This window comes from Lissotriton helveticus, chromosome 1_1 (assembly GCF_964261635.1).
Source record: "Lissotriton helveticus chromosome 1_1, aLisHel1.1, whole genome shotgun sequence".
Lineage (NCBI taxonomy): Eukaryota > Metazoa > Chordata > Amphibia > Caudata > Salamandridae > Lissotriton > Lissotriton helveticus.
In genome coordinates, this window is record NC_136057.1 from 1,353,774,974 (window position 1) to 1,353,797,521 (window position 22,548).

Consider the following 22,548-nt stretch of genomic DNA (forward strand, 5'->3'; position numbering starts at 1 on the left):
ATTCTCCACCAGCTAGTGGCGTAGCCGCGATGCCATTAACCCTATGCTAACAAGGAAAATTGCCCTCTTCCTCCCTTTCACTGAAAGGCAGCCTTCATTGGCATGCAGTGCCCTTAGCCCTAACGATAGCTATGCCCCTGCTTCTGTAATCATCATTGTATCTGCCTGTATGGCCCTCCCTATTATGACAACATAATGTAAATGTGCTAGGGTACCTTTTCTGTTAAAATAGCCCCTTTTAATTTCGATGTAATAATTCTTCCAGTAAGGTTTCCTCCTCGGAGGTTCACCCTACCTCTGGACCCCATACTTCAGGACAAAAACTCACACACAGAAGTGGAGCGTTGCCAGGCAAGTGCCCAATTCCTCAGGCTTGCAGCTGCTCTTAGGAATAACAAGAGTTCAAGTTGACACAATACATGTATCCATATTTTTAAAGGCTTTAAAACATTCTAATGTGAGAAATATGAAAAGAGATAAGAGAAAAAAATGTAATTGAAGAAACAGAAGAGAAAGAAGAAAAGAGAAAAAGAGAAAAGCCCATTGTGAATGTATACCATTCATTGAAAACGTTTTTATTAACAATAGTAAATAACTCAATCTTGCTTGAATTACTTGTTATTGTTAATAAAAACTTGACTGAATTATTTATTATTGTTAATAAAAACTTTACATATTTTTTACATTAGAATGTTTTTTTAGGTCTTTAACCCGTTGGGCGTGGCCGCGATTCTGCGCCTGTGGGGCACTTCTGAAGAGTGGGTGGGTTCATGACGGCCCCCAGCCGTCATCAGCACACGAGCACCGTGATGCATGACGGCCAGGGGCTGTCATCAGCATGGAAGGGGTTAAAAATTGAATGCATGTATTGTATTAACTTGAACCCTTGTTAGGACTCCAGTATTGTTTGCCCCTGGTTCAGGTTTTAGTGCTGCCCCTGTTGTTGACAATTATCTTAGGAATGACTAGGCACCGTCGCTTTCATCCCAGGGCCCTTCCCTAATGACTCCCGGGGTATTGGCATGAAGCACTATGAGCTCTTACTTGTGGTTGCTTTTAACAATGAAGTTTTTTAGATCACCCTGTAACTCTGCCTGCAACACAGAATAAGAGAATATAAAACATTGCAACACTTGCATTGCAGTATTAAACACACACAAGTCACTATGGGTAAGTAGTAGGGAGGGATTTGTGGTGTTGGCTTGCCCAAAGAGGCTAACCCCTGCAGCCCCACGGTCTTTAAGCAGGATCCTGCCCCAGAAGTAACTTGCTCAAAGGGTTTGCTTTTTGTCCTCAGACTCAAGAACTTAGCTCTCAAGCACTGAAGGGGCTAAAGCAGCAGTAGGTGTGCAGCCTGGCAATAGAAGGCTGCACTAAGCTGCTGCCTGCCATATTATCGCTCTGCGCTGGAAGAAGGTGGCGAGGTTGTCGCAGAGGTCTTGGGACAGGGGTATGTCTGTTGTCCCTGTGCTGGGTTTGGCGAATTCTTTGACCACGGCGAAGAGGTCTTTGCTGTTGTGTGCATTGGCATAGATGTGTTTCTAGATGGCTGCTTTCTTTGCTGTTCTGATGAGGCAGTGGTGTGCCGTGACGACGGATTTTAGGGCTGCATGGTCAGCATTGATCTTTCTGCTCTTCCATCTTTTCTGGAGCTGTCTGCAGGTACACCTGTACTCTTGGAGGGCGGGGGAGAACCAGCTGGCTTTCTGGGAGGTCTGCTTGCCTGAAGGTTTCTTGTGGGGTGCCTGTGTGTTGGCGCAGTCGGAGATCCAGCGGTGGAAGTTGTGTGGTGAGGTGTTGGCGCCGTGGATGTCTGTGGTGGGGTCTTGCTGAGGGCAATGGTGGGCTGGTCTTCGGTGAACTTTATCCAGCTTCTGCGAAGATAGCGGTGGACATGGTGGCATATGGTGGGTTTGGTGAAGGAGAAGTGTACACAGTGGTGGTTGGTCCACTGTAGTTCGGCGGTGCAGCTGACAGAGATTTTGATGCCTTGTGTTTTTGTGCATCAAAATCTCCATCACCTAGTTACTCATCTCTTTTCTAAGAGAGGTGCCAGTGTTGCGTCCAAGAAAGGGGATCCCTCTCAACATTTGATCTAAGATCCAGTTCAAGCGCTACTCTGAGGCTGCATTGTGACAGATTGTAATACCCACTCAGTATCGCCTAACCAAGAAACATGTTACAAATGAAAGATTTGTTGTCTGTCTGCTGTGCAGTAACGTAATCAAAAAGTACATTCTCAAACCCTAGCCACCTAGACTTTGGTGTCACTTGACCCTCCTATGTCCATACCTGAAGGTAGTAAGAACAAAGAGTTAATATTTTCCTGTGCGCCCATTTACGTTTCAATTTTGTCACATCCAAAAAAAAACACAGATCAAAGGTAAAATATATTGTCAGTAACGTGAGTGTAAACGTTCTTCTGACGGCAACACTCCACATTACTAATAACAGTCCTAATTGGGGCAATTATAAGGGCATTCTTAGATTCAAGCAATATTTGACTGACCCAATCACTCGCACACGTTGTAAGAAGCCTTTTTAGATTTCCTTCGAGACTCTCAAATCATGTTAACTTATGTTACTAGATTCAAGGAATTAGCTCTTGAGGTTATTTGGCCAGAAATAGCTCAATTTACTCTCTTTATGAGAAAAGTTGAAAGAAAAAAGGACTCACTTCATGTGTGATCATTTCTCAAAGCAACCAACATAAAACTAAAGAAGCTTTAGAAGGAGAAGAGGAACCTAAGCAGCTGGGTATTGTTCAGGCTTCTCCCTCTAATGGCAAAAGACAAAGAAAGAGGTCTCTTGGTCTTTGTATTGCAGCAAAAGGGGATATGTGATTCGATCCTGTCCTCTTTGACCTACTAAACCATTGGGAATCTTGGCCACTCACCTCTTCTGAAGTAATGATTGATTCTGAGGCAACTGGCCATCTCATGGGCAAAAAATGGGATAAGGGTCGTGACAATCAAACTATTTCTATAGAACATGCAAAAAGTGTTCAAGAGGTTGATGGATATTTATTGAGCTCTGGATCCGTTAAAGAGCGTTCTGTACCTATTCAGCTTTTTATTTGCCAACATAAGTAGTCATTTGTTTTTAATTTGATCACCACTCTGTCTCTTCCTTTGGTACTGGATATTCCTTGGCTTGCATGATGGAATACTAAAATAAATTGGTCAACAAGGGGCATGACTTTGAAACCTACGTTTTCCCTTGAAATTGCCTTAGGCTTATACAGGCTTAGACAAAATGTCTACTCTATCCAGCGTCTACCTCTGAAAGTCTAAGTAGTGTTCTTCTCACAAAAAGACTAAGCTTTAGCCAAAATCATTGTCAACAACGTCCTCACCCATCTTCAAGTCTGTAGCCTCGTCATCGAGGCCCTTGTTGACATCTTCATCAGTGACATCATATTGGAGAATGCTGTTGAAGACTACCTCATCACCAAATGATTCAATGATGACTTCAACTTCCACTCCATTGTATGGCCCTCTGCCAGTGACTGTCTCTTCAATGGCATCTTTGCCTGCTTTGTTGGTGAATGTCATTGTCAACAAAGATGCTATCACAAGCACCATTGGTTGTGCGTTTGTCAACAACCACACAGAGACGTTTTGAGACATGAGCAAAGTGAGCTCTGTCCCAGGGCCTCAAATTTCAAGGGGCCTCTTTTTTAAACTTAAATTACAGTCCTAGACTGTATAGAGTTTAATATAAGTAGCTTGTTTACCTTCTTTTTTTTACCCATCCAGCTGCTCAGCTATTTCTCGCCCAGCTGAGAGGTAGCGAGGCTTAAAGAAAAACACTAATTAGATTCTGGTTAGATTCAGTAAGCCTTTAACATGTATGTCCAGCTCAACTGCACGAGCCTTTGCCTCTATGTAGTATGTGCCACTTACTGTACAATAAAGATTGGCATTGTGTGCTCCCTCTGACTGCATTGATTTTTTTGGAGTGACTGCCAGATCAATGCGATCACAGGCTACTGCTACTGGACTCAAAATACTAGTCCCACACAGCAGTGGCAGTGCAGGAAACAAATGTGTTCATGAGATCAGCACGGTGTGCCTGAATAATGCTGACTGAGAAACTATGCCACACATTTTGTGTAGAAGGCTTTTTCGGACCCTAGTCTTTCAGATCTTCTGGTGCAGACCAGCTAGAGACTGCTTGCACCAAGATAGAGCCCTAGGTTAGGCCAAGAGAAAAAGTCACATGTCAGTGTGCAGTGCAGAGCAACATTATATGTTCTCTTCTTGATTACACTGTCCATGTGGAGCCGCTGCTGTGCCGGTGCAATCACAACATAGGTTCAACTGACACTGAATCCTTTTTCCTCGCTGTAGGAAGGTAGGATCCTTCTGCATGGTTACCCCCACTTTTTGCCTGGTGCTAAGCTGTTTATGGACTAGTCTGACTAGGATCCTTCTCATCAGGACCCCAGTCTCTCTGCTTTCTCCCTTAAATTGTTGTATCTGAAAGAAACAGGTTAGTATTAGATTCCTCACCTTAGAATATCCCCAGGCGTCAGTCTGGATCCGGAAACTTTTGCGTAGCAGTACCCCTGCGCGTCGGTAGGCGTCGTCTGCAGGCGTCCCCTGCGGCTCCGCGTCGTCGGCGTCGTGCGCCGTGATGACGTCGCTGGAGTATATAGACGCCGCCTCCGCGCGCTGACGTCAGTTCTTCTTTTTTCCGCGCCAGTTAGCGCAGATCCGAAGAGCAGTACTCCGGTCTTTTGACCAAGTGTTTGTAAAACTTAATCTTTCTACGGTGCCGGTAGGATGCCTGGGTTTAAGAGCTGCGACGAGTGCGACCGCATGATGTCGGTCACCGACCACCATCGACTCTGCCTCCGGTGTCTGGGCGCGGACCACGACGTGGAGTCCTGCGTCGACTGTCGGGCCTTGACTGGAAAAGCTAGGCGGGAGCGGTCCCGCAAGCTTCTCGAGCTCCGGGTGTCGGCCCCGCGTCGAGAGCGGTCCCGGTCCGGTCGGAGGTCGAGGGAGCGGTCGAGGGAACGATCGCGGAGCCGCCATGGGCGCTCCGGGAGTCGCCACCATTCCTCCGGCTCGTCAGGTAAGCACAAGAAGTCGGGGCGTCGCCATCGCACCCCCGACTCCCCCCGACGCCCGCGTACTGCGGCCGGGGGCTCGGGTGACCGCGGCCCCGCGTGGGTCGCCGACGCCGTCTACCCCATACCCGTCGGTCCCTGGGGAAGGCGCGTCGCGTGAGGAGATCGAGGCCTTCCTCATTGCTATGAGGGCGAGGTCTTCTCCGGCGGGGCCTTCGGCGCCTGCGGGCCCGTCGGTCCCGTCTGGGGGCCCGAGCGGTTCGGGTGCTCCTGCCCCGGCGCCGCCGGCGGCTCCGGCCCCGGCGCCGCTGGTTCCCCCTGGTTCGTCGCCGGCTGGTCTCCCGGCCTCTCCGGCGTCGGTTCCTGTGGGCCAACCCGTGGTACCGCCCCCGCGTGGTGCAGCAACTCTGCCGTCGGCTCCGGCCGGCGTCGGGTCCCCGGCACCGACGCCGTGCGGCGCCACCCCCCTTTCCTCCCCGACTCCGGACGCGGAGTCGGACCGGCGTCGGCCGACGCCGGATTCGACGCCGATGGGGCCCGTTGACCCCGACGTCTATATCGTCGACCCCGAATATGGGTATGATGACGATGAGTATGGAGAGGGTTGGGAGGGGTCTGAGGACCCTCTATCCCGTGCCTGCCAGTATGATGTGGACTGGGTAGGTGATCTGGGTGATGCCAGTGGCCTGGACGAGTCGCCCAACCCTGGGTTTGTCTCTCCGTCCCCTGTGGCGTCTGAAGCAGGTGCTGCCTATTCGGTGGTCCTGATGAGGGCTGCCAAGGCCTTGCACCTTGAGCTCCCCGTCGCGAAGGTCAAGCCGAACATTCTGACCGAAGTGTTTAAACCGCAGTCATGCCCCCAGGAGCCTCTGCTGCCGTTTAATGAGGCCCTGTCGGATGTCCTTTTGGGCACCTGGTCCAGGCCCGCTTCTGGTGCGCCGGTTGACCGGAATGTCGCGAGGCGTCACCGTCCATGCTCGGACGACCCTGCCTTTTTGTCCACCCATCCCTCCCCGGAGAGTCTGGTGATCCAGGCCTCCACTTCGCAGTCCGCTTTTCCGTCGGCTCCGCCCGATAGGGAATCAAAGCGGTATGACCAGTTTGGTAAAAAGGTCTTTTCCTCTTTGAGCGCTGGACTGCGGTCTTGTAATACCGCGTGCCTCTTGGGCCGCTACACCCACTCCCTGTGGGATACGGTCGAGGAGTGTCTGCCGCAATGTCCCCAGGAGGTGCGGGACAAGCTCACACGGGCCTTAGTTGAAGGCCGGGATGCGGCGCGGTACTCGATCCGTTGTGGTCTCGACACGACCGACTCACTGGGACGGGCGATGTCCACAACGGTGGCGATTCGTCGCCATGCTTGGCTGAGATCTGCCAACTTCTCGCCAGACGTCCAAAATTCACTCATGGACATGCCATTTGATGGCAGTCGCCTGTTTGGTGACAAAGCGGACCACGCGCTGGAGCGCTTCAAGGACTCCAGGGTCACGGCCAAGTCCTTGGGTCTTTCGACCCAGCGCCAGCAGACGGGTTCGTTTCGGCCCTTTCGTGGCCAAGGGAGGGGAGGTCCCACACGTGCTGCCAGCCACGCGACGCAGAACGCTCCCCAGCGCGGTGGCGGCCGTGGTTTCCGCCGTGGTGGCGGTAGAGGCCAGCGGCGTGGTCAGTCCACGCCTCCCTCCGCTGCTGCATCCAAGCCTTCCTAGTCCGAGCTTTCGGGCTCACGTGACGCCAGTGGGTGGCAGGGTTCGCCATCACCACTCCCGCTGGCGCGCGATAACATCGGACAGGTGGGTGCTGCAGCTTGTCCGAAGGGGCTATGCCCTCCCCTTCGAGTCCACTCCTCCAGCCATGCCACCGCAGAACCACCGTGTGTCGGGGGACCACTTGACGCTTCTGCAGGAGGAAGTTACGGCCCTCTTGGCCAAGGGGGCCATCGAGCGCGTTCCTGGGCCAGAAGTAGGGTGTGGTTGCTACTCCCACTACTTTCTGGTACCCAAGAAGGACAAGGGAGGCCTGCGTCCTATCTTGGATCTACGGAACGTCAACGGCTTCCTCCGGAAGGAGAAGTTCAAGATGTTGACTTTGGCTCAGGTCTTGGCTGCTCTAGACCCACAAGACTGGATGGTAGCGTTGGACTTGCAGGATGCGTATTTTCACATCCCCGTCCTGCCGGCCCACCGGCGTTACCTGCGGTTCACGGTAGGCCACGAGCACTTTCAGTTTATCGTGCTCCCTTTCGGCCTTACCAGCGCCCCACGGGTGTTCACGAAAGTGATGGCGGTGGTCGCAGCTCATCTGCGCCGGTTAGGGGTTTCAGTCTTCCCCTACCTCGACGACTGGCTGTTGAAGGCGGGCTCGCCCCAGACAGTCGTCCACCACCTTCAGATGACGGCAGACCTCCTGCACGAGCTGGGGTTTTCCATCAATGTGCCGAAATCACACCTGTGTCCCTCTCAAAAGCTCCTTTTCATCGGAGCGGTTCTCGACTCGGCGCAGTTTCGGGTTTATCCTCCGGAACGGCGGGTCCGGGATATTCAGGCTCTGATTCCCATCTTTCAGCGGTTATCCCGGGTTTCGGTCAGGTTGACGCTGCGGCTTCTGGGGCTGATGGCCTCCTGCATCCTTCTGGTGCATCACGCCAGATGGCGGATGCGGGCTCTGCAGTGGGACCTGAAGTTTCAGTGGGCCCAGCATCAGGGCAACCTATCCGACCATGTCCTGATCTCGGAGGGCACTGCGAGACAGTTGCAGTGGTGGCTTACGGACCGCGATTGGGTCAGGGGCAGATCCCTCTCCCTTCCCCAACCGGAGCACGTGGTTGTGACGGACGCGTCCCTCCAAGGCTGGGGTGGCCACTTGGGAGAGGCGGAGATCAGAGGCCTCTGGTCTCCGGCGGAGTCCCGGCTCCATATCAACATGTTGGAGCTGCGGGCGATTCGCCTAGCACTGAAGGCATTCCTCCCCTTTGTCAACGGGAGTGTAGTGCAGGTGTTCACGGACAACACCACCGCCATGTGGTACTGCAACAAACAGGGCGGTGTGGGGTCGTGGACCCTTTGCCAGGAGGCTCTGCGCCTCTGGCAATGGCTGGAACGTCAGGGCGTGACTCTGACGGTTCAACACCTGGCAGGTTCTCTGAACGCCAGGGCGGACGAACTCAGCCGTCGGTGCTCGGTGGATCACGAATGGCGTCTGAACTCGGTTGTGGCGAGAGGCCTCTTTCAGCAATGGGGAGAGCCTTGGTTAGATCTATTCGCCACAGAAGAGAACGCGCAATGTCATCAGTTCTGCGCGTTGGAGTTTCCAAGACGGCACTCGCTCGGCGACGCCTTTCGGCGCGAGTGGAGTTGCGGTCTGTTGTACGCCTTTCCGCCTATACCACTTCTGCCCAGAGTGCTGAAGAAGATCAGGCGCGACCGGGCCCAAGTTATCCTTGTGGCTCCGGACTGGGCTCGAAGGTACTGGTATCCCGAGCTACTCAGCATGACAGTCGGTCCCTCGATCCGCCTGCCCCTTCAGGAGGACCTTCTGTCGCAGCAGCAGGGGACGGTCCTCCACCCGATTCTGTCCAGTCTCCACCTCCATGCGTGGAGATTGAGCGGCGACAGTTGAGGCCATTTGACTTGCCTCCTGAAGTCTGTGATGTCATTCTGGCAGCCAGGCGTCCCTCCACAAAGTCGGTATACGCCTGCCGGTGGAACAGATTTGTGGCATGGTGCACAGCAAAGGCTGTGGATCCCCTTTCTGCCCCTCTGTCTGAGGTTCTCCTCTTCCTCCTTTCCCTTGCCCAGCAGGGCTCTGCTCTGGGCACTATCAAGGGCTATCTTTCTGCCCTTTCCGCCTTCTTGAGGCTACCTGATCAGCCATCTTTGTTCAAGTCCCCTATTGTGTTACGATTCTTGAAGGGCGTCACGCACATGTATCCTCCAACTCCGTTCGTGATGCCTCAGTGGGACTTGAACCTGGTTTTGACTTTCCTGATGTGCGCTCCCTTTGAGCCCCTTCATTCCTGTCCTCTCCGTCTTCTCACCTTAAAGACGGCCTTCCTGGTAGCCATCACCTCTGCCAGGAGAGTGAGTGAGCTCCAGGCTCTTTCTATTCAACCTCCTTTCTTGTCTGTTCATCCTGATAAGGTGGTTCTTCGGACTAGACCTTCTTTCCTGCCCAAGGTAGTCTCTGCTTTTCACATTGGGCAGTCCATCACCTTGCCCTCCTTCTTCCCGCCTCCGCATCCTTCGAAGGATGAAGAGCGGCTCCATCGTCTGGACCCAAAACGTGCGCTTTCATTCTATATGGATCGCACACGCCAGTTCCGGGTGGATGACCAACTGTTTGTTGGCTACGTGGGTGAGAAGAAGGGAAGGGCGGTACAGAAACGGACCATCTCTCGGTGGGTCGTCCTGTGCATCAAAGCATGCTACTCTTTGGCTCGGAAGGAGCCTCCTGTTGGGCTGAGGGCCCATTCCACTCGGGCCACGGCGGCTACTACTGCCCTGGGCCGGGGAGTCCCTTTGCAGGACATTTGCCAGGCGGCCACGTGGGCCTCGCTGCACACCTTTGCGAGGCACTACTGCCTGGACAGTCAAGTCCGGAGGGATGGCTTCTTTGGCCGTTCGGTCCTCCAGGACTTTCTGGTGTAGGTTGTATTGGTTCGCAGACCCACCACCGGGGTTGGTATTGCTGGGATATCTATTCTAAGGTGAGGAATCTAATACTAACCTGTTTCTTTCAGATGAACAAGTTACTTACCTTCGGTAACGATATATCTGTAAGAAACAGTAGTTAGTATTAGATTCCTTACCGCCCCTCCCATCCTCCCCGTTTCTGCGAACTGATACCTAGGGTTAAGGACATCCCTTTCAGGGCCCTAGTTTTCAAATGGCACCAGTGTTGGTTCTCACATGGCTCTGCGTGTTCTGGCGCGGAAAAGCTGTGTGCAAAGAACTGACGTCAGCGCGCGGAGGCGGCGTCTATATACTCCAGCGACGTCATCACGGCGCACGACGCCGACGACGCGGAGCCGCAGGGGACGCCTGCAGACGACGCCTACCGACGCGCAGGGGTACTGCTACGCAAAAGTTTCCGGATCCAGACTGACGCCTGGGGATATTCTAAGGTGAGGAATCTAATACTAACTACTGTTTCTTACAGATATATCGTTACCGAAGGTAAGTAACTTGTTCGACAAGTACCTAGGTACATCCCAGATTGGATACTGGGGTACCCTTATAAGTTTCTAGTACATGATGCTAAGGTGCCAAGGGCATAGGTACCCCAGAGGTCCCCCGTGGGCTGACGCATGTATTATGCCACCCATGGGAGACCATTCAAAATGGAACTACAGGACTGATATTGCAGCCTGTGTAAGCTGGTGCTAGCACCACGTATGAAAGATATAGAATTCCTATATCTAGTGTCACTGCACTTAAAACCTATGAGTCACCCCTTTAGCAGGCCTTTGCAATCCTGAAAGCAGGTGCTTGGTTCTAAGTGAGAGGGTGTCCCTGCATGAGCAAGGCACCTCTACAGCCTGCGGAGTCCATTCTCCTGGGTTTTAAGTGAAGCAGCCATATACCATATAGAGGGGCACCGCCTAATTACGCGATGACCATCTCAAATCTGGCTGCAACAAATCCTATCATGTTTGGTATCAAACATGCTGGAATCATACCCCCACACAGTAAATGGTGTGGAAGGTATGATTCCAAGCACTGGAAGAGCCCTCCATTAGGCTCTCCATTTCCCCGGTACCAGTCTTCCAGACCCGGACAGCACAAAATGGTTGCTGCCGACCAGAGACGCATTTCTGCCCTTCTGCTGCTGAGCCAATTTCGAGCAGGGGAAGGTAGAACAATAGGCATCCTGTCACAGGGAGGTGTAACCACCTTCCAGACAGGATTTAGTGTATTGGGACCGGGTGGATGCGCTTGCCAACGCCACTCAGTCTGCATGAGGGGCACATTTGGTGTCCCCATGCACAGTGCAGTTCAAACCAGTCCTGGGGGCCGTTGGCTCCCACTCTGGCACGAAACTGGACAAAGGATATCGGAGTAACCTCCCCATTGTCCAGACCCTTCCCTGGGAGGGTCCCATGAATCGTCCCAACCCTTTCCCCAGGGTACTTAAGGGCTTACCTTGGTGTAAGTCCCTAGATTCATCGTGGGATAAGATTCCGAACAGACACCACTTCTTCTTCTACCGTCTGGGACCTTCCAAGGCCTAAGGGCATCAAAGACACCTGAAGGAATCTTCCTTGGAGTGAAGGAGTCACTCACCTGAATTTGCAGGCACCGCAACTAAGTCGACCGGTATGCTGATCCTGAGCTCCTCTGGACTGCAAAGGCTCTACAACACAGGTGGTGGTTCTCCACAGCTCCTGAGTCCTGCCTTGACTCTCACCAAGTTTGAGGCCAGTATCCCTTGTGGGGGTTGCAATAACCAAATCCCTGTGTACTGCGTCAACTTGCTGTTGCAAAGGCTTGTTGGCTTCCTCCCAAGAAGGTCTTTTGGCTCTAAGCAGCCTCAACTTTGAGCATCTCAAGTGACCAAAATGTTGGGCCACACCACATCGTGTGCATCGTGTGCATCATGGCCTGCATCTTTTGGTGAGCTGCTTGAGGTCCTCTCGCGACTTCAGCATCTCTGGTCCCTTGGTACATTTGAGGGTCACCTTTGCTTCTCTTGGGCTCTCCTGATTGCTTGGGGTCTGCCTAGACTCCCCTGCTTGTGGTGAGTCCCCTGGACCTTGCTGGTCCCAACATTGCTCCTTCTTGAGCTCCTGTGTTGGTTGCATTTGCCAAGGCTTGTTGGTGCTCCCGCCAGACACCGACCCCTCAGCACTTCGTGGAACAGCTCATGCATGGCTCCTGGTCTTACTCAGCATCGCCTGGTTTTCACAGTGCAGAGTCAATGTCATCGTCAACCCTCTCGCAACACCCGACATCGGAGGTTATTCGTCTTCCAAGTCCCCTGGTCACTCCTGAGTGACATAGACACTGTCCCCTCTGCTTGCAGCTACCTCTCACCTAGAATCGGATTCCACAGGAGACTTTCTCCTTCTTCTTCAGCAGCAGCACTTTCCTGAAGTCCTCCATTGGTTTCGACTGCGGTTTCCGACACCACTTCACACTTATGCACCCGGCTTCCCTGGTGTAGGTAATGTGGATACTACCGTATCCACAGGTGGGGTGGCTCTCCAACTTTCTGTCTTCCACAGGGTTTCTTCAGGGTCCACTGGGAAAGGTCCTAAATCTTTAAAAATCCAACTTCAACTTACACGTAGACTTGTATGGAGCACGCTGTAGTGTTCCCACACTGCACACACTCTCTGTGGGGTTCCTAGTCACTCACCTTGGGTGGCTCCTTGGGTTGCCAGCACTTCTATGTCCTCTCCACATTGTCTAGACCCGAGTTGTGGTTCTTATACCACGTTCTTAGTATTTGGTTTGGTCCCCCCTGGGGTCCACTGTGTATTACGTGCTATTTACTGTGTTTGCAACTGCTGGACTAAGCCTTAGGGTGGCTCTCCACAGCTGCCATCTAAGACCTCTTAAATCACCATAAGGGTTGTCTGGACTGGTGCAGGGTGTCCACTTATGTAATTGGACATCATATACCAGGCTAGCTTCTCGCACAGCAGGGACTGGAGTGCATTGAGGAAAAATTTACCCTCCCCATATACAGACCCAAAATATGAGGCACTAGTCATTCTTACCTTGTTCACTGTCATTGATTCAGTGAGTATGCAGCCAGTGAAGGTTACTATCTGTTAGCGGGAGCGGATTTGTTGAGATACAAGGAAGGGTTAACTAGTACCTCTTTATTGCAAGATGTGCACAACAGAGTACTTTATATACCTTTCATTGGTAAGCCTCCAGTAGGCAAGATTGCTGATGATACCCTACAGGGTTTAAGCACCGACACTGAGACTATCTGATCATTGAGTACTCTTCAGTTTTGCTGGCAAGGTATTAACAGTACTTTTCCTACAAAATACAGTTATGCCAAGAGAACCTGACTTTTCCCTCCAGCTGGCCAATTTTCACTTCCAGTGATTCGGTCTAACAGAAGCAAGTAGTTGGAAAAAGTTTCATTTAACTCCATTGATGGTTGGAGGTAACCATGGGCTCATTGGTTCTCTATTCCTATTTTGTTTTACTACACTCTAGAATTTATCCAGAAATGTACACAAGTCGCACTATTCAACGAGAAATATCATCGTATAAAAGGCCTCCGCCAGATCGATCCTGACTGTGTTGCTCAAACAGTTGATCAGGATATTTTCCAGAAGCAAACAACACAAGGTGATGTATTCCAGTTTCTCCTGATAAGGAAGACTGGAGGCTGGTACTCCCTGATCAACTTATGTCAGTTGAACAACCACCTCAAAATACAGTCCTTTTGAAAGATCACACTTAGACAATCGATACAGCACTTCTAGAAGGTGTTAGCATTCTTAGACCTTTAAGATGCTTACTTTCATGTTGCTACCAACCTTCAGAATCAAACGTTTATCAGATTTGTAAGTGGCTGGTCAACATTACCAGTTCAGAGCACTTTCTAATACCTTGAAGTAAGCACACAAGATCTTGCTGAAGTGTCCATGATAGTAAGTAGCTCATCTAAGAAAACAAGGTAATAAATGTTTTCATTATTCAGATAACTTGCCTGTCGAAGGAAAGTAGACACAGCAAGTTAGTCAAGACGTGCCTATTACATTTCAACAATCTGCACCTCACTCTCAATCAAGCAAAGTTGTCTGTCTCCATCCAGACATCTGCAGTTCCTAGAGATCATCTTGTGGCCCTGCTTTCTTTTAAACGCTCCAGGGCAGAGTCTGCTTTGTTTCAAAAAAGGCGAGCCCCGTCAAAGAGCATGTCCATTAGGGATGACTGTACATCGCTGGAGAAACCCATTGATACCAAATAGAAGTGGCAAATGTTAGTGACGCTAATACCTATGGCTCAACAAATGGAAACCATGGTAGCCAGATCACTTTAGATAGTAAACTTCAGTGTCACAGCCATCTTGAGTGGCTTGGGTCAGTATGGGATGCATGTCTTCCCGGACCCCTGGGAGAACTTGAGCTACAGAGTCCTATAGAAATTGGTATTGGTGGCCTTAAAAGCAGCTAGCATTGACCGTAAAGAGAAACAATCCCATTGAGGAAAATACCCTTTCCCAAAGGTCTCTACTCTCTTGGACTTCTGATCTGTAAGAGTAGTTGGGAAGGGGTTTGGGTTTGTCCTGCTTGTGGAAGCTTGCACTACCAGTCTCTCTGGAGAATGGTGCTGAGTCAGAAAAGCAGCCTCACTGGGGCCAGGGTCATGGCGCTGCACAATTTGGCAAGTCTCTAAAGAACCAGAGCAAGACATGGCCCAGGCCGATAAAAGAGTGTTGGTGAGGGCCTCCTTAAAGGGTAGCAAGGGGTCACTATTGGTTTGCCCTGGCTGGCGAATTTCTGTTTGCATGTTAGTTTTGACCTCCACGGTTAGGAGCTGGAAGTTGAGAACCTTGGCCGCTCTCTGCATGACCATTGCAAAGGAGGCACATTCCTCAGTGGCTGGCAGGGCCTGGAGGGGAGACTAGGCCAGTATTAGGAGAGGTGTTGAGGCCACTTGCATCTTGGAGGTCCTCTTACCAGTTCTCTTCATGTTTTGTTTGCCGCAAACTCATCTCCTGCATCATAGTCATTGTCAAAGTATGTCCTGAATGGGGACTGTAGTGTATGAGGTATTTTGTTTGAAACTAGGATGCTGGAAGGCTCAGGTGGAGTAGGCGAAGGCTGCAGCTTGATGGACACTGAGTGCAGCCTCGGTCTAGGTTGGATGATACAAAATCAGAGAGAACAATAGGTAGTGCTTCATCCTCGGACATCGATAGAGTTGGCATCAACATCAATGTTCCGGGGTCCATTGTGGAGCAAGGAGCCAGAGGGGAAGTCGGCAAAGGCGCTTGTAGGGGCCCCATGGTGGGCTCAGAGGGTCAAACTGGCACCCAGGGTGAACCCACCAGCAGTATCCTTTATGGAGAGCCTCTTGGTTCCATCGAGCAGCCCATAGGTGGGCCAGAGTGAGTCAGAAGGGAGCCAAAGGCTCAGAGCATGGTTTCGCTAAACTCTTGGATTTGCCTTGGTGTCACAAAAGGCTTCAGAAACTCGAGTTATGTTGTGACAAGTTGCTGTATTGGCTCTGACATTGACCAGTTTTGGGAGCGAGATGGAGAGGCATAATGATACCCTCGATCCTTCTCAGGAATATAAGAGTGCTGGGAAGAATCCAAGACATGATTGGGTTTCTTATGCCTTTTATTCAGCTTACCTGAATATTTGGAGTACAATGATGATCGACCTCGAGACTGACTTCTGGACCAGCACGGGATTGAGAAGGACTTTTAGACTTAAGCTGTTCCTGACATGGGATGTTCCGATGCTTGAAGACATAGGTTTTGTCTCACTATCCTCAATGGCTTTTGGATTAATCGACTTGCAGTCACTGCAGACCTTAGAGATGTGAATCGACCCAAGACAAAACTGGCAAACCTGATGGGAATCTGTCACAGACGTTTGATTGCAACAGTCCCTACAAGGTTTAAACACTGTCAATTTGGGTGGTGACCTATTCCCCATACACACTGGTTTTATGCAGAATCTTTTGAAGTAAAGTAATCTCGAAGAGATGAGAGTTACTTTGGATCTGCGTCTGTTTGTGCAGAAAGGAACTGACATCAGCATGTAAGAGTGGTGCCTATAAGGGCTCTGCACCTTACGTTCGGAGCAGAATGGCGTCAGTGAAGAGCCACAAAGTACCATCTACCTGCAAGCTGAGGTACTAATGCAGAGTTTCCAGATCCAGTCTGATGCCTAGACAAATATTCAAAAGGTGAGGACTCTGTGGTTGGAAGTCTCTATCAGAAATGGTGTTTTATTTGTCACATTATCCACTCATGCTGAATTGGGAACACCACCTGAGCCAATTATATGATTTAAACTTGTGGTATGCCACAGCAAGTTTGAATGAGGTTGTGAGTGTCTGTAAAGGCACTGCGCCGGGCAAGTCATCAGGCAATGCAAGCAGGAATGCCATAGAGGGGCATGTTTATTTATATGTCAATGTGGTTTTCTCTTTCTTGCAGCCAAGCACTCTCCAAGCTGGCAAAATTGTAATGCAAGGGCAAAGTAAAAACTAATCAAAATACGGTATATAAAATTAATGCAACAAATACAAGATTAAAAAGAAATCCAAAGTATACTAGAGGTGTCTAAATTATTTCTAAATAATTTTGAAAGCAATTAAAGGCAACATTCTGGTGTTGAAAAAAAATGATTTACTCAAATTGGTATTTATGTATGAATTTTTGGTCCCTCTAGATAGCCAAAAAAGTAGAAATTAACAATATTTTTCTCTGAGAAAGTTGGCGACCCCAGTAGAGGGAGTTTGAGACAAGCGAGTAATGAAGCCTCATAAATTAGCAGTAAAGAAACCAGCACCGGCATTTCATCCCTTTCAGGTCTCTGTGGGGGTGGAGAGGGGGGGCTTCAGACAAGCGGCTCATTTAAATGGAAAAGTATAAAATGCTCTGACGCTGCCACTACATGCCTAAATGACAAAATTAGATCAGAGGGATGCAAGGTGATATTAACTTGGGCAAAGACATACTTGTGTACATTCCAAGTGCGGAGCCTTTAAATGACTCTGACTTTCTAAGGAACTTTCAAATTTGCTCCTGAGAAGGAAATGCTTTCGTCAGCCTCAGCATGTTTACTGGTCCTTATGTGGCTGAGGAAATGGCACCCACTGATCCCTCAGTAAGGGACAGCGCACCAGTCAGTCTACCATCCTCCCATGGCCCAACCTGCCAAACCCCTTTAGCATGCCCTTAGTGGAGCGCAGCCTCTCGGTTGGAGATAGAATCCAGAGATTTTTATCAAGCTTACTGGCCAGAACATCGGGCAGGTAGGTGCTGCAAATTGTACAAAAGGGGTATGCTCTACTTTTCCTGCCCGCTCTTCTGCACCTTCCACCATCTTCAGAATGACTGACGGAGGGCCATCTGTCCATTTTATAGCAGGAAGTGCAAGCTCTTTTGGCCAAATGGGCTATCGAGAGGATGTCCAGATCTGAAGTGCGTCGTGGATTTTACTCCGGTTGCATCCTAGTGCCAAAGAAGGCAGGAGGCCTTCCTTATATATTAGACCCGTACCCTCTCAACGCCTTCCTTCAGAAGGACAAAGTCAAGATGCTCACTCTTCCCAGGTCCTGGATTTCCTTGAGTCTGTAGACTGCATGGTAGCATCGGACCTGCAGTAGCTGCACATCCCCGTCCTACATGTGCTATCTGCAGTTCATGTCATGTAGTTCCTACTAATCCTTAGGATCTGCACATTGTTTAGACAACATAAACTAAGGGCTTGGTGTCAATACTGGATCCGGACACCCCCTCAGGATATGTTGGCCTATAGACCAGCTGGCTCACAGTGCCACTGCAAGCACCCCTAACTTACCAAGGAGCGAACAGTTTCTGACAGCCACTGAACATGACAACCCTGATTCCTCAGGAATCGTGGAAACAGTACAGAACCTTTCGATCAGTCACTCGTGCTCATTTGTTCTCAATGAATTATACAAAGAATACACAATGGGACGTTTTCAATAATATTTATTGAAACCAACATTATTTTTGCATAAAATACGTGTGCTGCAATGATTAGGAAACAGAAGCACATAAAGGAGATTACAAGCACCATAAGGGTTAACTGTAGATACATTTCTACCATGGTGCTGAAGCAGTGAATATATGCAGGTATATATGCAATATGCCAATCTAATGTACTCCTAAGATGCTGAGGTCTAGGTCTACCTAGAGTGTGTGTAGGTGTAGAGCCAAGACTCTACCCTAGGGACAATCCAACCCTATTACCTGTTGGGAAAGAGTGAAGGATCACGTCTTGGTCTCGATTTGGACACCCCTCATGGAATGTCAGACCGGTGCGTTGTGATTTCTCAGCAGGCAGGGACCTTCGATGTCAGCCAAAGTGCCTCCTCTACCAATCTATTGGGATGCCTGTAATTTATAATAAATGTAGGAAGGTGGAATCTGACTACATGGTTGCCCCCACTTTTTTCCTGGTGTTTTGATGGTTTCTGACTTAGTTTGTCTGGGATCCTGCTATTCAGGACCCCAGCATAGCTGCTTCCTCTCTAAATTGATTGCATGTACATTAGGTACACTCCAGATTGGTTTCTGGGTTACCCTTGTGAGTCCCTAGTGTATGGTACCTTAGGTACCAAGGGCATAGGTACCCCAGAGGCCTACCAGGGGCTGAAGCATGCATTATGCTACCCCTGGGAAGCCTTCCAAAATGGCACCACAGGTCTGCTACTGCAGCCTGGGTAAGGTGGTGCTTGCATCCCTTACTAAGATATAGGCTACCTATATCTACCTTTAATGACAGACACATATAAACCTATAAGTCACTCCTATGGCAGACCTTAACAATCCAGAAGGCAGAGTGCTAGTTTTGTGTGAGAAGGTGCCCATGCATGAGCAGTACCCCTCTGCAGCTTTCGGAATCTATTCTCTGATGCGGTTCTATGATACAGCCATACCATATACTCTTAAGTACATTATAACCTCGCTGTAAATGCTAACTTTGGAATGGCTGCATCAAAACATGTTGTGTTTGGTGTCAAACACTTTGGAATCCTACCCCCCACCAGTCCTGGCGGCGGGGGTAGAATGCCACCCTACTAGAGGGAGAAGACATGTACGCACTTACCTAACCGGTAATAGTCTAAAAGAGCCCCGGCATCACAAAATGGATGCTGCAGCCATAGACACAAGTCTGCCCTCCTGCTGCTGGATGAAACTCTGGCAGGGGAGGCCTGGACAATAGGTTTCCTGTCACAGGGAGGTGTAACCACCTCCCCAGACAGGCTTTAGTGTATTGGGGCTTGGTGGGTGCATTCAGTGAATGCTTTTCAGACAGTGCTGGGGGCACACTTGGTGTCCCTGTGCATACCCCAGTTCAAACCGGTTGAGGGGGCACTCAGCCCCTGCTCTGGCGCGAAACTGGACAAAGGGGAACAGGTGTAACCACCCCCACCCCGGGTCCTCCCATAGGTGGGACCTTAGAGTAAGTCCAACCCCTAAACTTAGTATACGTATAGGGACCCAGTCCTTAGGACTTAAGATTATCCCGGAACTCCTGGCACAATGCAACAAGCTTTCCCGAAGTTGTGCATTGGGCTACTCATAGTCCAAGCCCTGAGCACCATCTGCACCGAAGATTGTGGACCTACACTCCACGAGTGTTTCGTGGGCCCGCTTCTAGCATTTCTGCTCGAGGCCCCTTCGCGATCCCTGGTCCGTCGACTGGTGGGTCCACACGAAGGTAACTCTTTTGTTTCTTGGGCTTCCCTGGTTGCTCCAGATGTGCCCCGACTCCCCTTCAAAGGTTGAATCCCTCAGACCTTGCTGGTCTGCTCCGAAGCCAAACTTCACATTCCGCGTGGGTTGCTGTTACCAAGGCTTGTTGGGTCCAATCCGGATACCGATACCGCAGCACACGACAACCGATGTAGGACAGGTCGAATCCAGCTCCTGGTTGTCATCGACGCCTCCTGGTCCTCGTGGCTGAAGAGACAAGCTTCACTTTCTGCACCTGAAATCACCCGACATGGGTGGGCATCTTCTCATCGCCTTCCTGGTCACTGGCAACTGACCCAGACTCTGTCCCCTCTGCTTTCAGGTTCTTCAGATCTCCGATCCATCCGGACACTTTCCACTTGGTCGCCTGCAACACTTTTCCGCAGCTCGCCATAGAAAACGACGACGAAACCCGACACGAAAAGACACCCATGCACCCGGCTTCCCTGGTTAGGTAACACAAGTACTTTGGTGCTCCTGCGGGTCTTGACTCTCGAACTGTCTAGTTCTAAAAGGGTTTGCTCCAAGTCCACTCCTAAGTGTCCCTAATCTTTTAAATTCTAATCCCAACTTTCTCCATAGAAGTCAATGGTGATTTGCGGCTGTGTTTAGACACTGTATGCGTCCCTCGTGGGTCTCCTGCGTCACTACCTTGGGTGGTTCCTGGTTGCCTCAGCGGTTCTACAGGCCCTAGGCCTTGGCTCTATGTCTGTTGTGGTTCTTATATCACTTACTTAGTATGTGGTTTGTGACGCCCCTAGGGCTAAACGTATACTGTGCTAATTTACTGTGTGCTAAATAAGGTTACTGTATGTACTTTTGCCTCTAGCCTCATAAAGAGACTAGAGGGATGTGTTTAAATTAAATACATATATTTTATATATATACCTGATGTGGTTCTCCTTTCATTTTATTTTTATTTTTAAAAGACCTTTATTGTTCAAAGAATAAAGAAACACATTTGTATATGGCACACAGCCTGCGATCCGCTGGGGCCGGCATCTGTAAAAGCAAAGGACATCCAAAAGAAACATTGGTAAGTTAACACAGCCGATCAGCCGGCAACCCTGGGGTCCGGCGGCGCAGTTCAGGAAAAAAAAGAAACGGAAACATCATTTAACATACTGCACAATGACAATCAGGCCTGTAGTGTTTGATTTTTCTTTCTTTTTTCCTCTGCTTAAACACATCGTTGCATGACTGGCATCCGCACCATATGAACTGTAATCTAAGTCCACAATACAATCAAAAAGGGTGGCAACAACTTCCAGGTAATATGTAGACTTGGAATAGAGGCCCTAAAGATCTTGTGCGTGCGGTGCCACCATGCTGTGGGCAGGAGCTTAGTGGTATAGCTCACTAATGCAAAGTAATAGGCGCTTGTGGTCGACGACGCCAGGTTACGGCCGCTTCAGCGGATTCCCAGGCGTCTGTTGGTCTAGTGTGAGTGGAACCCTCTAGTGCCCTTGACCCATATATGGATGCCAGAGGTGGGGGTTCGCGTGCAGGTGCGTTTGTCCGGTGTCAGATGGCAGTTGTCCCGGGCATGGCCCGCATCCCTGGTGTGTAGTGTGCTGGGGCCTGTCGTGCCAACGGAGATGTATTGTGTCTACAGGCACATGTCAGCCTGCGACATTGTCACGGCATGCAGGTTGTCTCCGTCAGTAACAATAGCGGTCTTGGTCAGGGAACGAGACCAGTTAATAAACAAATACTGGTATCAACACAGTGTCGAAAGAACTAGGGAAGGGAAGGGAAAGAAATGGCATATCTATTGGTGTATTATAGGGGGGGGTGGTAGCAGTTCCGGCGAGGGGTCTTCAGCTCCGGGGTGGGGTGTGGTGGGGCGGTTACTGAAGTGTGGAGGGGGTCCGATCGGAGGCGCATGCGCAATGTCTCCAGAGTATAGCTAGCGGAGGGATCCCTCTTCAAAGAACATGGTCTGAATCTATCATGTGGGAGATGTCATGTAGCATGGCAGATACGTCGGTCCGTCGTCTGCAGCAGGGTGTACGTTGTGAGCGGGTAGGAGCGAGTGCTTGAATGCAGTTTAGCACTGTATAAAAATGCTCAAGTTATTTCATGCTCCTGACAGGTTTGCTGGAAGGACGCAAGGAGATCGCCCCATAGCGGTGCGATGGGGAATTTCCGAAGACCAGCTGTCTCCTCTCGGAGGAGCACTGTGCCTTCCGCCCGTGCCCAATTAATGAAAGATGTGCGCCAATGTCGGGTGTGGGGGGGGGGGGTGCTGGCCTTCCAGTGTTTGGTAAGTAAGCGCTTAGCTGTGATCAGGCCCATGTCCCAGAATCTTGTTTGTACTTTGTTGAGCTTCGTGCGCTTGTAAAGCCCTAGAATACAGGCTTCCCATGTCCTCGGTACGTGTTCATCGGTGCACTGCGTGACTAGTGTCGTGACCTCATCCCAGTATGTTTGTATGGCAGGGCAGCGCCAGAGCATGTGCAGGAAATCCGCCCCTATCAATGAGCACCGTTGGCAGGCAGTGTCAGTGGCCGAGAAGTATCTGTTGATCTTGTCGGGCATGAGATAGGCTCGGTGTAAACTATAGAATTGGATAATTTTGAAACGGGGGTTGCGTGGGATATTAGTCGGCCCAACCAGTATCATCGCCCACTCTTTGTCTGTCCAGTTCCTCCCTCTGTCGACCGCCCACTTTTCCCTGAGTGGCAGTGTAGAAGGCTGTGTGTGCAATAGTAGGGCCTGTGCTAGCCAATGTATGATGTGTGAGCCGTTGCCCATGACATGCAAATACTGCATGAAGTGGTGCATTGGTAGTTCTTCCGACACATCGCCCCATGAGGTGGTCAGTGCTTGGGTAAGGGATGCATGTAATAGAAACTGTCCAGCAGGGAGATCCGTGCCAGTGGCAAGATCCGCAAAAGAGAGCAGCACGCCATCCGCATAGAGGTCGCCCAGCGTTTCCACCCCAGCGCGTGTCCAAGTAGTCAAGTGGGCTTCTGTAAGCGGTCCCGCCGTTCCACGAGTGCCCAGGAGTGGGAGTATCGGGGCATACGGCTTCGTGG

At 50.4% G+C, this 22,548-nt stretch overlaps 1 protein-coding gene across 2 annotated transcripts in view; it reads left to right on the top strand.

Annotated features, from left to right (window-relative positions):
- The window catches only part of MEI1 (meiotic double-stranded break formation protein 1), a 3,250,839-nt gene that overhangs the window by 2,882,401 nt on the left and 345,890 nt on the right, over positions 1–22,548 (top strand). The window lies entirely within an intron of this gene.